Here is a 12,694-nt window from a genome sequence, read left to right as displayed (position 1 = left end):
CCTGTTCCTGGAAGCAGTTTGAAACCGGGACTCTCCCCAGGGCCATCTGGGGCTGCCTGGGACTCTACAGCCGGCAGAAGACGCTACCGGCGTCCCTGAAGTTTAATGTTTCCAAGGCAAGTAACTACAATGGTTCTCCCACACCTGGAAGCTGATGAGTAATGAGCACTATTAATGCTTATTTCAAATGCAAAAAAAAAACTTGAGATAATGTACTAAATTGTTCAGAAGGTTGTTTTCTTAGTAGAATGCTACAGGATTTTCTTTAGCCATCTGGAGTTCCTGCCTTCGTCCCAGTGCCGGTAAAGACCAAGGTGGAAGAATTTCCAGTGTTGCTGAAAACCGGACGAGACTTCGGATCAAGCTAGCTGCCTGCAAAACTTACCTGGACTGTGATTTAAGCTAGCTGCCTGCAGAACTTACCTGGACTGTGATTTACCTGGACTGTGAGTTAATCTATTGAGATACTACTTTACCTGGACTGAGACAACAAACTGTAATCTACAACAAATTGTAACTCGGTATCTTTGCAAATGTTGTCATTGCTGGTATAATTTTTCCAAGGGCATTTGGGCCTCATCAAATGGGAATGGCTGTCTGTAGTATCTACTGAGATACAGAATATTGGTGAAAAGTGATGTTCAGAAATGGGATATAAGAAAGAGAAGAACCAAAAATTATTTTTGGATCATGCTAAGTTTGCAACACTTAATAGATATTCAAGTGGCGATCCCTGGTAGGCAGTTGAATAATGAATGATACCATGGAATTGAAATGTAAGGGTGGGAAGCAAAAGCATGCCAGGGGTTTATGAAGTCATGATACTGCTAGATCATCAAGAAGTCAATGTATGTTCAGGAATGACATGAATCAGTAGTCAAACCTGGGGCCTCCAAGACTTAGAGGTCACTCACAGAAAGAAACAAGCCAAGAAGATTAAGACCTAACATCACATGAGACAGGAGGAACTATGATTTTGATGTGAAAGTCAAGCAGTACACCAACTGTGCTGAAAATTTCTGAGAGACTACGATGAGAACAAAGGATGAAATGTAGGATTTGGCAAAACAAACATCACTGGATTTCATAACAGAAGTCTTTTATGTGCAGTGGCAAGAGACATGCCTGCTGCCAGGTAGTAGAGGAGAGAACACAGGTCAGATGTTGATGGTGGTTCAGGTCCCTTTTGAGAACTAACACTTTTATGAAGTTTTACTGTAAAAGAGAGTGGGAAGATGGAAAGTTGTTTGGCTGGAACATAGGGTCAGGGAAGTTTATTTTTCAATTTTAATGAAAAATTTCCAAACACAAAATATTCACTACAAAGAGAAAAAATATTAAGATGCATCAAAAAATGGCAACATGATTGCTGGGATAGAGTTCTCAAAAAGACAAGCACCATGAGGAAATCAGGAGCAAATGGGAGATTTGGCTTTAAGAGAAGGGTTGCATTTCTCACTTATAACCCAAATTTCCTCATTATTTTTTCCCATGTTTGATGTTTTTTTTTTTTTTATGTTTTCTTGCTATCAGAAAGTACTTATTTCTGGATTTATTTTTCTCAATATTAAGCCAAATTATATAGCCAAATATAATCAGTAATGAACTATCAATTAATATTGATATTAATGAAATATTGATTAACATAAAAGGTATTATTGTTATATATCTATAAGATATGTGATGCATGATATAATTATGTATACATATCTATTTAATATACATAATTAAATGATAAATATAATAATAAATTTGTGGAACAATGTCTAGTTTTAAGGTACTAGTAAGGTTTTAAGGTACTAGTTTTAAGGTATTCTCACATAATTATTTCATAAAAGGAATAATTCTTAAGGATATAAAATAAAAATGAATTTCTCATTTTAGATTGATTTAATACATAGAAATTACAATTCAAAATAAGAATCTCAATGTAACATAATTTATAGTTATCATGCTTATTAATTTGTCACTGTTTTTCTAAGATCCAGTCAATTCAAAGAAATGTTCTGTGGTTTCTTTTTTCTTTGAAGAATATGCAGGAATAATTGGTGACCACAGTTTATTGATTGGCATTTTATAGTCAATTAATTGCCTTTCTATTTAAGCTAAATTTATTTACTATGTTTATTATCCAGTCACAGGGATACATTTTTTCTCATTTGCATATAATAGACAACTATACTCAAAGACAAACTCCTGAAATTTACATTAATCAAAGCACACTGGTCATCTCATGACCTAACAGAGCCCAGCACATGGCTAAACATGAGCACATGTGAATGGGTGGAGCAGATAGTCAACATGCCTGTGAATAGGGGCTCTGGTCATACTCCAGACCAAGAGCAGATAATAACTTTTGGTCTTAATTTTGTTTTTTCTCTATTGTTGTCTTGAAAATAATAATAAAGCACAATACAGAAAATGCTTTTGAAACATGATATTCCTAGAAAACTTCTCACAAGTTATTCTTCTCTTATATAAAACCTCTGTAGTCAATGAATAAGTTCTTCCAGCTAATTACTACCCCTCTAATTGAGGGAAGGAGAGAAAGGGCGGAGTGTGGGGGAGATGAGCACAGAGATAGAAAAACAAGAGGAAAAAGTCAAAATTATTTCTATGTACTTAAAATAGATAATTCCAAAATTCTGTAACAACCTTCAAAGCAGAGAAAGTCAAAGGTGCTGTCAATTATTCAAAATCAGCATGAGACTAAAAAAATAAAATAAAATGCAAGACAACATGTAACAAATCAAAGTGAAAAAGATCCAGTTCTAGGATTGCTGAAGCTTGCTCTATTCTAGAAACTAAAGGGCCTGTAGTTCTGCTATGGAGAGCCCTGGCCAAAGAAATTTGAGAAGGGTCATAAAATTAACTGCATATTTTTCCTCTTATATACACTATTTAAGAATAATCTTAAGCAAGTATAGAGATTCGCGCTTATAAATATTAATACTAAGACAGAAATTATAGAGATTAGTGCAACAGTCAACATGTTTTCTAAATAAGAAAAAATTTGTTTCCTACAAAATGAGGACATGTTTGCAGTTTGGGAATAGTTTGACAATTCCATATTCATCAGGAACCTAATTATAAATATGAAGAACTTGGTTATGAATGAGTGCACTTGCAGAATGTCCCTGTATTCAACCCATTCATATTTATGTTTTATTGTTTATATGGAATTTCTTTTGCTATTTGTAGTTTCTAATTTATACTTTTTCAAATTTTTATATTTTCTTTTAAATTATATGTGACAGCAGAATCCATTTTGATACATTTATACAAATATGGAGTATATCATTCTAATTAAGATCCTAGTCTCGTGGATGTACATGATGTTGAGAATCACTGTGAAGTATTTTATAAACACACACACACACACACACACATACATATGAAATTTGTGCTAGATTCATTGTGTTGTCTTTCATATTCACATCCCCTCTCTTCCTTTTATTACCCTTTGTCTAACTTCTATTCTCCTCCCCCTTGTTGTGTATTAGTATCCACATATTAGACAGAAAATGTGACCTGTGGTTTTTGGCACTGACTTATTTCATTTAGCATGATTGTCTCCATATCCACTCATTTACCTGCAAATGTCATAATATCATTCTTCTTTATGGCTAAGTAATACTCCATTGTGTATATAAACCACAATTCTTTATCCATGCATCTGTTGAAGGGCACCTAGATTGGTTCCATAGCTTAGGTATTGTGAATTATGTTGCTATTAACATTGATGTGGCTGTGTCACTGTAGTATGATGATTTTAAGTCCTTTAGATACATACAAAGAACTGGGGTAACTGAGTCAAATAGTGGTTCCATTCCACTATTTTTGAGGAATTTCCATACTGCTTTCCAGAGGAGTTGTACCAATTTGCAGTTCCACCAGCAATGTTTGAGGGTACCCTTTTCTCCACATCCTCATGAACATCCTTGTATTCCTGATAATTGCCATTCTGACTGGAGTGATATGAAATCTCTGTATAGTTTTAATTTGCATTTCTCTAACTGCTAGGGATTGAAGTGTTATTATTCTCAAGTTATTAGTGCATAGACATCAGTTAGAATCAATTAACTCTTACAGAAACTGTAACTGAGCCCTCTTCCTTCTACCTTTTGTTCTACCACTCTAAATAGAGAAAGGAATACCTACCTGATAGTCAAGAAGACCACTTGAGCTCCTGCTGTACCAGAAAACAGAATCCAACATGACAAGGAAGAGTGCATTGTCTCCTTTAAATACAGTGACAGTAAGGCAACATATCCACACATATTCCAGTGGCCAAATACAATTCTATGGCCACAAATTGTGAGTTTGAGCAGATGAAAAATATAATTTCTATTACAGATTTTTATCTACTCAAAGTGAATCTGTGAGTAGAAAATTGATATTGAGGAAAATTAGTATTTTCTGCTGCAAAGTCACTTAAACATTTGTATACATAGATGGACATGTAGGTAATACACACATAGTTTCCTAGACACGTATTGCTAATGAATATAGGGGACATAAATATGAGCACCCAGCAGCTGCTACAAAATCATGTTACGTGTGTGCGCACGCGTGCACGTGTGAAATTACTGATCCCTGACTAGTGTTTTTGGCACTATCCTAAATTCTATATTATTTAATCCTAAAAGTTATTCATGTTTCATAGGAGGAAACAGGCTTTGAAAAATTAAAAACTCAATAAAATTCTGCAACTTGACTTTGACTAATATTGGTGCTTTTTTATTAGGATAAATAAATAAATAGATGGGTAGATGAAATTTCAATAGATTGATAGATGACAATGAAGGATGTATGCATGCTGGAGGATGCCTGGCTGCCATCTCTGTCTTTATTGCCACATGGTTTTATTCCCTGTGTGTTTGTTTACTCTGTGTCCTAGTTCCCCTCTTACAAGTCATCTGACTGGGCCAGGGCCCACCCAAATCAATATAATCATAACTGGATTACAGCTGCAAATACTCAATTTCCAAATAACACCACAAGAATGGGGATTAAGGTTCAATATATGTTTTTGGTGGACACCATTCAACACAAAACAAAAATCTATTTTATATGCTTAGGTTGATTTTCAACAAAAATGAACACTTGATTATGCACAGTAACATTTTCATCTCAATTCATTGAATATCTTTCTTAGAGTTTCAGAGAAAGAGTATCCATCATGATTATCTTAACTAGAAAAATCTGAAGTATAATGACCCAGACTTCCTCTATTCCAGACCTTAGGAAATAGGTGTTAACTTTGTCTTATATTGTAAAAAAAAATGATAAAGAGAGTTTAACATTTGCATAACAATGGGGAAAATATTCTTGTATTTAGACCTATTTGTGATCATTTTACCATCTCTAATTTGGTGCCTCCCAATATTGTCTAAAACATATGTGTACCTTGAAAATTGCTGGATGAGAAATAGATGAATAATAAGTTATTAGTGTTAAATCAAAAGCTAGATCACAGTGGTGGGAAGAATCAATGCAGCCAAGATAACCATTAAGTAAATATCAGCTTAAAAAATCCTCTTATTTTCTAGTAATGGCATTACATTCTGTTTTAAAAGTCAATTCAAACACAAAATCCAAACAAAGCCTAGGCAATATTAAACCCTGAAGTGTAGGGGCTGGGGTAACCTAAGCTAAAGTCGCATTTGAGAAATCATATGACATATGAATGTGTGCTAGGAAAGAAAAGATGGAATGTACTTTTGACACTGGTTGTGAAGAGTGAGTAGATAACATTTTTTAAAAGTATTTAAGTAAGTTTTCATCTCTCAGTTGCATGTATAATGGTCCAGACCAAAGAGACCAAATGGAATTAGAATACCTGTGAAGTTCTTTGATCTCTTGTAAGGTGATGATATTATGGATTAGGATACTACAATGAACATAAAGTGAAATTACTCTGGATAGAAGATATCTTAAAATAAAAATTGATAAAATTGGATGCGTTGCTGAATCTTTAAAAAATAGGGTGGGATGAGTAACATATTATTTAAAATTTGGAGACTTGGAAGACTCATTTGAATGAAGACTGAGAAGTAAGAATTTTTCAATAAATATGGCTAACCAAAATTTAATAAGCCAGAAAGAAAAATTATTTGTAATGTGTTGTCTCCCTTTCCATTAGGTCTTAAAAATAAACAGGAGAAATAGACTCTATTTTTTTTCTCCTCTCTTCAGGTACTGAAACAAAAGCACACAAAGAGAGAAGTTTTTTGTTTGTTTGTTTGTTTTTTGGTGGGGCTGGGGATTGAACCCAGGGCCATATGCACTCGAGGCAAGCATTCTACCAACTGAACTATATCCCCAGACATTATTGTTGCTGTGGGTATGTACGTGACTGCATGACCAATGTGATTCTGCAACCTGTACACTCAGAAAAATGAGAAATTATACCCCACCTGACTCAAATGTATGATATGTCAAGATCATTGTACTGTCATGTGTAACTGATTAAAACAAATTTAAAAAATTAAAAAAATAAAGAGAGAAGCTTATAGCCTCCTGCTATGCTTCCCCTATATTATGTCTGTTCTTCTCTGGTCTGTTCAGTTTCTGATGGAATTATGAGGCAAATTGTAGTGCTAACTGCTTCTAATTGACACTTTTGTCACAGTTCCCACTGTACTTTCAGATCACATATTCACAAGCTTAATATTTTAAAGTAACTAAAAGATCAATGAAGGAAAAAATGCCCCAAAATTTATATAATGGAAAGAAATATGAAACATCAAAGAAAATATACACAAGTCTGCTTTGTTCCCTGGAGCTAAATCACCAATGAAGACCTTAGAAATTTCACAATTAAAATTTTCTGTTCATGCTTTCATAATTTTTTCATTTACGTAAATTGAATTTAGGGGGTTTCGATTATTATGGTTTAATGAATATTATACAAAAGACATGCTTTTAAAAGTTCCTAGATCTTATTTCAAAGGCTTTTACATTTGTTCTCTCTTTACTGAGACATATTTGAGAGCTGCATATTAGCAAATGCTAAGGGAAATTCATTTAGTAAATTCCCATGTTTTGTACAAAAGTTGTAATTCAAATATGATATTTTAAAGTAAGTGTATTTTACATTCATTTAGAGAGTAAGGAATATCTTGATAAGTAATAGAAAATATAATTTGTGTGAAGTGGATACTTTTTAATTCTTTGGATTTTCCCATGTTTTTGTTTGTGGTTTCAAGGAGTTTTTTGAAATTATTTTTTAAAACATAGGACATTTTGTTATGTTTTTGTAAGTGGTATGATTAATTTTTATAGCTTTAGTTTTATTGAAAAATTAAAATAAGAAGTGATATCTTCAACAGAAGTGTTATTAAATCTCTTACAGAAACATCTAATATTTTGACCAACACTTAAGTAGTTTTAAAGACTTTGAAGATGGCTTTAAGATTATCAAGTATTAGGTATTCTTTGAGATATGTTAAAGAGATTAAATAACATTATTTATTCAAAATGTGTACTAGCCTGTAAAAGTAGGAAGTATTCACTGGATCAAGCAAGGTATTAGATTAAAATGCCTTCATACCACACACACTAGACCAGTACTTAGAAGAATTTATATTAATTCAAGTTAGTCTATAGTTTAAAGTAAATTTTAAGGGATTTTATTTTCAATTATACTATAAAGTAGGAAGACTGTATAACAGGACTCGTAAATTTCATGGTTTCTTGTACTTTTTTGAAAAAAAAACATGTAGTACAGTAGCTAATTAATATGCTGACATATTTTAATATTAATATTATAATTTTATAATTTATTATTATTTTAGACATACTAAGTGAATGAAGTGTGAAGAATTTAATACTGATTATTCTTGACTTTGACAACCTATCAAACAAGAATACTAAGTCAACGATCAGTTGCTTAAAGCAAAAATCAAAGAATGTTAATATCTGATTGATGATCTGGCCTAAATCCATAAGTGTTTTGAAAAGCAACTTGCCCCCTTTTACTAATAGCATAAGCATGGTACATGACACAATTAGTCATCTGATACTGTTTCATGGAAAACAATAATGTCGATAGAACATAATATTTTTTTCTCATCAATCCTATCAGTATATACAAATGAGGTTTATTCACAAATACTCATTTTTAGATGCGTATATATTCTTCTTATTCAAATTCTATATTAGAAATGTAGAGTATAAAAAGTCACGTGAATATATATCTAGATGATGATGATGATGATGCTGCTGATGTGTGTGTGTGTGTATGTGTGTGTACCTAGAAAACTCCCTTGAAAGTTTGCATCCTTACTTGAAGAATGGCTTTGGGTACACTGTGAATTCCTAATGATAAAGAACAGATGGGATTGATTGCTATCTCAGTGTGAAACTGGAGCAAAATGCCTGCAGATATTCAAGCCTGGTAGGGATCAGCCATTCCAACCCAAAATGCCCAGGTTTATCAGGGTGAAAGATCCAAGCTGATGAACACAAGACAAAGTTTGTACAAAAGAAGTGATATCAGCTTAGTAATTACTTGATTACTGAAAGGAAAATATCACTTATGGAGAGGAATGTTCTAAATGAACTAAGAAAGAAAAACATTCTGCTCTCAGTAGGCTTCAATTAAAAAGTTGCAAGATTTGTTTTACTAGCACTAGGGGATGCCCAGTAGTGATTTATGTGCTGGGATGTCTTTCTTATACAAAGTCAGTTCCTTCTTTTTTTATTTTATTTATTTCAGTCTCCCAAGGAAAAAAAATATCAATCAAATGACAAATCAGAATCAAATAGTCATATAACCCACAATGCAACAAATTATTCAAATTCCTAGGAATGTAGTAAATAGGCTGCTTGGAAATCTCATTCCGATCTACTTAACACCTGATGAAGATAAAAGAAACAAATTAAAATTATGAAATACTGAAGGACAAAAAGATTTTAATTGTTATCTGAGCATGGAAAGAAGAATGAACTATTGATTCATTTTGAAGTACATTTTTATAACACTTAAGGTACTTAGAAATGCATGGTGGGTATAAGTCATTATTCAGTTAATGAGATGCTAAACTACAATTTGTGTTGAAATTGTCCAGTGCTGCCTTTCATTAAAGAGATAATGACTCAAAAGATATTTTAGGTGTCACTACAAGCTGCTGCTTTCATTTCATTTTTATTTGGCAAATTGGGTCACACTGTATTACAAGAAAATTATCTGGCCTATAACATGCCTATGTTGCTTGATTTTGTAACACAGAAATGATGAGATGTGATAGCCCCTCTGCACCTGGCATACCATCTCAGCATAATTCCATGCTGGAGCAAGTTAGCAGACCTTTATGCAATAACCTAAATTTTGCTTTAAGGCACTTTTGTTTATATTAAACTGTGCTATTGGAAGACAAAACATCTGCAATTCAATGTGCTAAAGCAGATAACAAAGCTGGTGGATACAGCTTTTATATTTCTCTTGGATTTGTTAGCATTGTAAACTAGTTGAGGGAGTGATTTTCACAGGACTCATTAGCTGGAGATAGTAAGCATCTGGCAATCACCAAAATACTAGTGGTAACTCCAAAAGCTACATACTTTGTTTGGAAGCACACATGACCAAATTCAGGGAAGTTTTCTAAGCTGCCAGTTTCCCATGCTACAGAGTCTATCTCTCACTTTATCTCTCAAGGAAAAGTTGTGAGATTATCACTGAGAAAAGACAATTCATAAATATCATACATACAATCATGATTCCCATTACCAACAAGAGTATCATGAAATCCGTCACTCCTTAACTTTCTTGTTTGAAGTGAAAAATGCATCATAGAAATAAGCCAAACACTATTTTGTTACTTGGGGGTTAGAAAATTTTTCTATGAAGAGCCTGAAAGCATATATTTTCAGCTTTGTAAGCTAAACTATTCAACTCTTCCCTTTGAAAACAGCCATAGCCAGTATACAAATGAAAAAGTCTAGCTGTACTACAATAACACTTTATTTATAAAAACAAGTAGTGGTTTGTGCACTGTAGTTTGTTAACTCCCTTTTCTGGTATAAAGTATAAATTAATGTCTAATTAATTAGTAATTAGATCAACTAATCCTATTGCCAGTTGTAACCTAAGCAATGTATTTCCAAGAATAATTTTTAAGAAACATTAACCCCTTAGTATTCATTGAAATGCTATCCAACTGGGAAGAAATGTTAACTGGTTAACATTTCTAATTTAACAACAAAGAAACAGTCAAGCAGATTGACTAAAGGTAACTATGCATCTGCCTAAACTAACTTATGAAAAATGCATAATATTGAAAAATGCAACACACATAAAAGTGTGTACATAAGGACAGGCAACAAAACCATAATCTTTTAAAAGTTCAAAGTAGAAATATAAGTTAAAATTTTTCAAAATTTATATACTTAAGACAAAAGAAAATCACAAGAGCATATCCATGCATTCAATCAGCAGTCTCTTACTTACCATCTCTTATGTTAAAGTCAATGTGCTGGGCATTGGGGTCACAGAAATAGGCAAAACCTTCCCCTGAAAGAACCTTATAGACAAACATTGGAATATGATGGAGAAGATGATATTGTGATACATTTCTTAGTGGACAATGAAGGAGAAGAGTCCAAGAGAGCAATAACACTATGAAGATCAGAAGACTCTGACATGAAGAAAGTTGATATTCCAGTAAGGCTGGAGTTGTTTGAAGGGTTAAGGGGACAGACAAGGCCAACTAGGCCAGAACGTGGAGAGCTTGATATGATATGTTAAGGAGCTTATATTTATGTAGAAGGCAATATAGATGAAACAGTGGGATACACTGACAGAATTTAAATTTTAACTTACTCATCCCATTTTAAGTATTTGGGGGACTGAGGATTTAACCAGTGCTAGAGTACTTGCCCAGCATGTGCAAAGTCCTGGGTTCAATACCCAACACATGGGGAAAAGGTAATATTATTAAGGATCCACTACATAAATCAAAGACAACAAACAAAATATGAGAAATACTACCAAATCAAAGCATTAGAGCATCAGAGTTCAGAATCTTGACTCCTTCTCTTATTAATTGTACATATATTAGCCTTTCTGAATTTTGTACTTCATTTGTAAAGCAAGCATAGTAATACTTTTCTTTATATGGCATTATAAAAATTATGGAAAATATTGTTTGTACAATAACTAGCAAAACGCATGTTTCAAAAACTATAAATATAATTAGAAGCTGTTATTACTGATTGCAATAATACTGGCTAGAAAGATTGGAGGTATTAATTAATTATTTTGTGGATAATGGAGAAAAATAAAGTTTGACAGATTAAGGAAGCCTCAGGTTGGTGAAGGAGAGGGTGGTATAAAAAATAACATTCTGGAGGATAATACCACTAATCTAGTTTGGAATTACAGAAAAAGGAAATAATCTTGGAGTTACATAAATTATAGCTCCAATGCAACTGGAGTGAGCTTGCATTGGAAATTTATTAAAATATTTGAATACAACAATACTGTAATCTATTCCAATACCAACGTGAAAAATATGACTCCATTGGAGTTTGCTGATACAAAATGTTAAGACAGATGTTGTGCTGTGCTATACTGGGCTTGTAAGTCTGGAAAAACATGAAGTGAAAAAGAAAGAGAAAATATATATAAATTCATGACAGAAGAATATGAAAAAAATCTATATAAATATATGATTCTTTACTGAAGGCGTATAGTAAAGATCTGACCTAGTATCATTTGTGTGTATCCTTGGGCAGAACTTTCTAATCATCTATTAGTGTGAAATACATTTGGCTTGGAAGATATAGTTAACTTGAAGTAAAGTTCTTTCACATTTTCTAAGGAAAGGCAATGAAATAAATTTCTAATAACACATCCAATTTGATCATCATTTATTTGACATTACTATTGATTGACAATGCTAATTACTCCTAGGTTTCAATTATTTCCCTTTAATTGTCTGGGCAAGGATGGCATGTAGGCACATCTGCAGCCCCCTCCTTCTATTTAGATCTTTGTCCTAACACAAAATGCCTGTCAATGTTCTTCAACACTATGAACTTTTTTCATTCGATATATAATTTCTCCATACATAAGTTGATAATTTCATATTTCTATAATGTGGTAGTATGTCAAAGAGGCTTTTTAATCTACAAATTATGCCTAATGCTTTACCTCTGTCAGGAACACATTGACTCTATTGCTTGATGAAAGTTAATTGGTTTGTTACACATGACACTCATCTTTCTTTTCACCAATGAGACATTCTTTTCATCCATGAGACATTTTCTCATGCCATTAAACTCTTGCTTCTGTGATCTCGTATTTTTTTCATAATTATTCTATCTAAAATATTTCTTCTCAAAAGAACTACACTTTTATTGGCTTAATATTTATTGAGCTTCTGTTCATAAGAATAAAATAACTAGCATTAGATTCAATTTGAAATTTGTATTGTATTGTAGCAAATGAATTGACCAAAAATTTTTTAAAAAGTGATTCCATATAGTGTTCTCAGCCAAAATTTTTAGTCTTACATGCAAAAAGTTTATAAGATAATGAAAACTAAAATTAGGTGTGTGTGTGTGTGTGTGTGTGTATATATATATATATATATATATATATATATATGTTTATGATGGAATAAAGGAAAGACAGGGAGATTCTAAAAAAGTCAGTTTCAATTTATATCTTCCCATAAGTTCTTCATGA

This window comes from Marmota flaviventris, chromosome 7 (genome assembly GCF_047511675.1).
Source record: "Marmota flaviventris isolate mMarFla1 chromosome 7, mMarFla1.hap1, whole genome shotgun sequence".
In the NCBI taxonomy this organism is placed as follows: domain Eukaryota; kingdom Metazoa; phylum Chordata; class Mammalia; order Rodentia; family Sciuridae; genus Marmota; species Marmota flaviventris.
The sequence above is the reverse complement of the archived record's forward strand: the minus strand, read 5'-3'. Positions refer to the sequence as shown.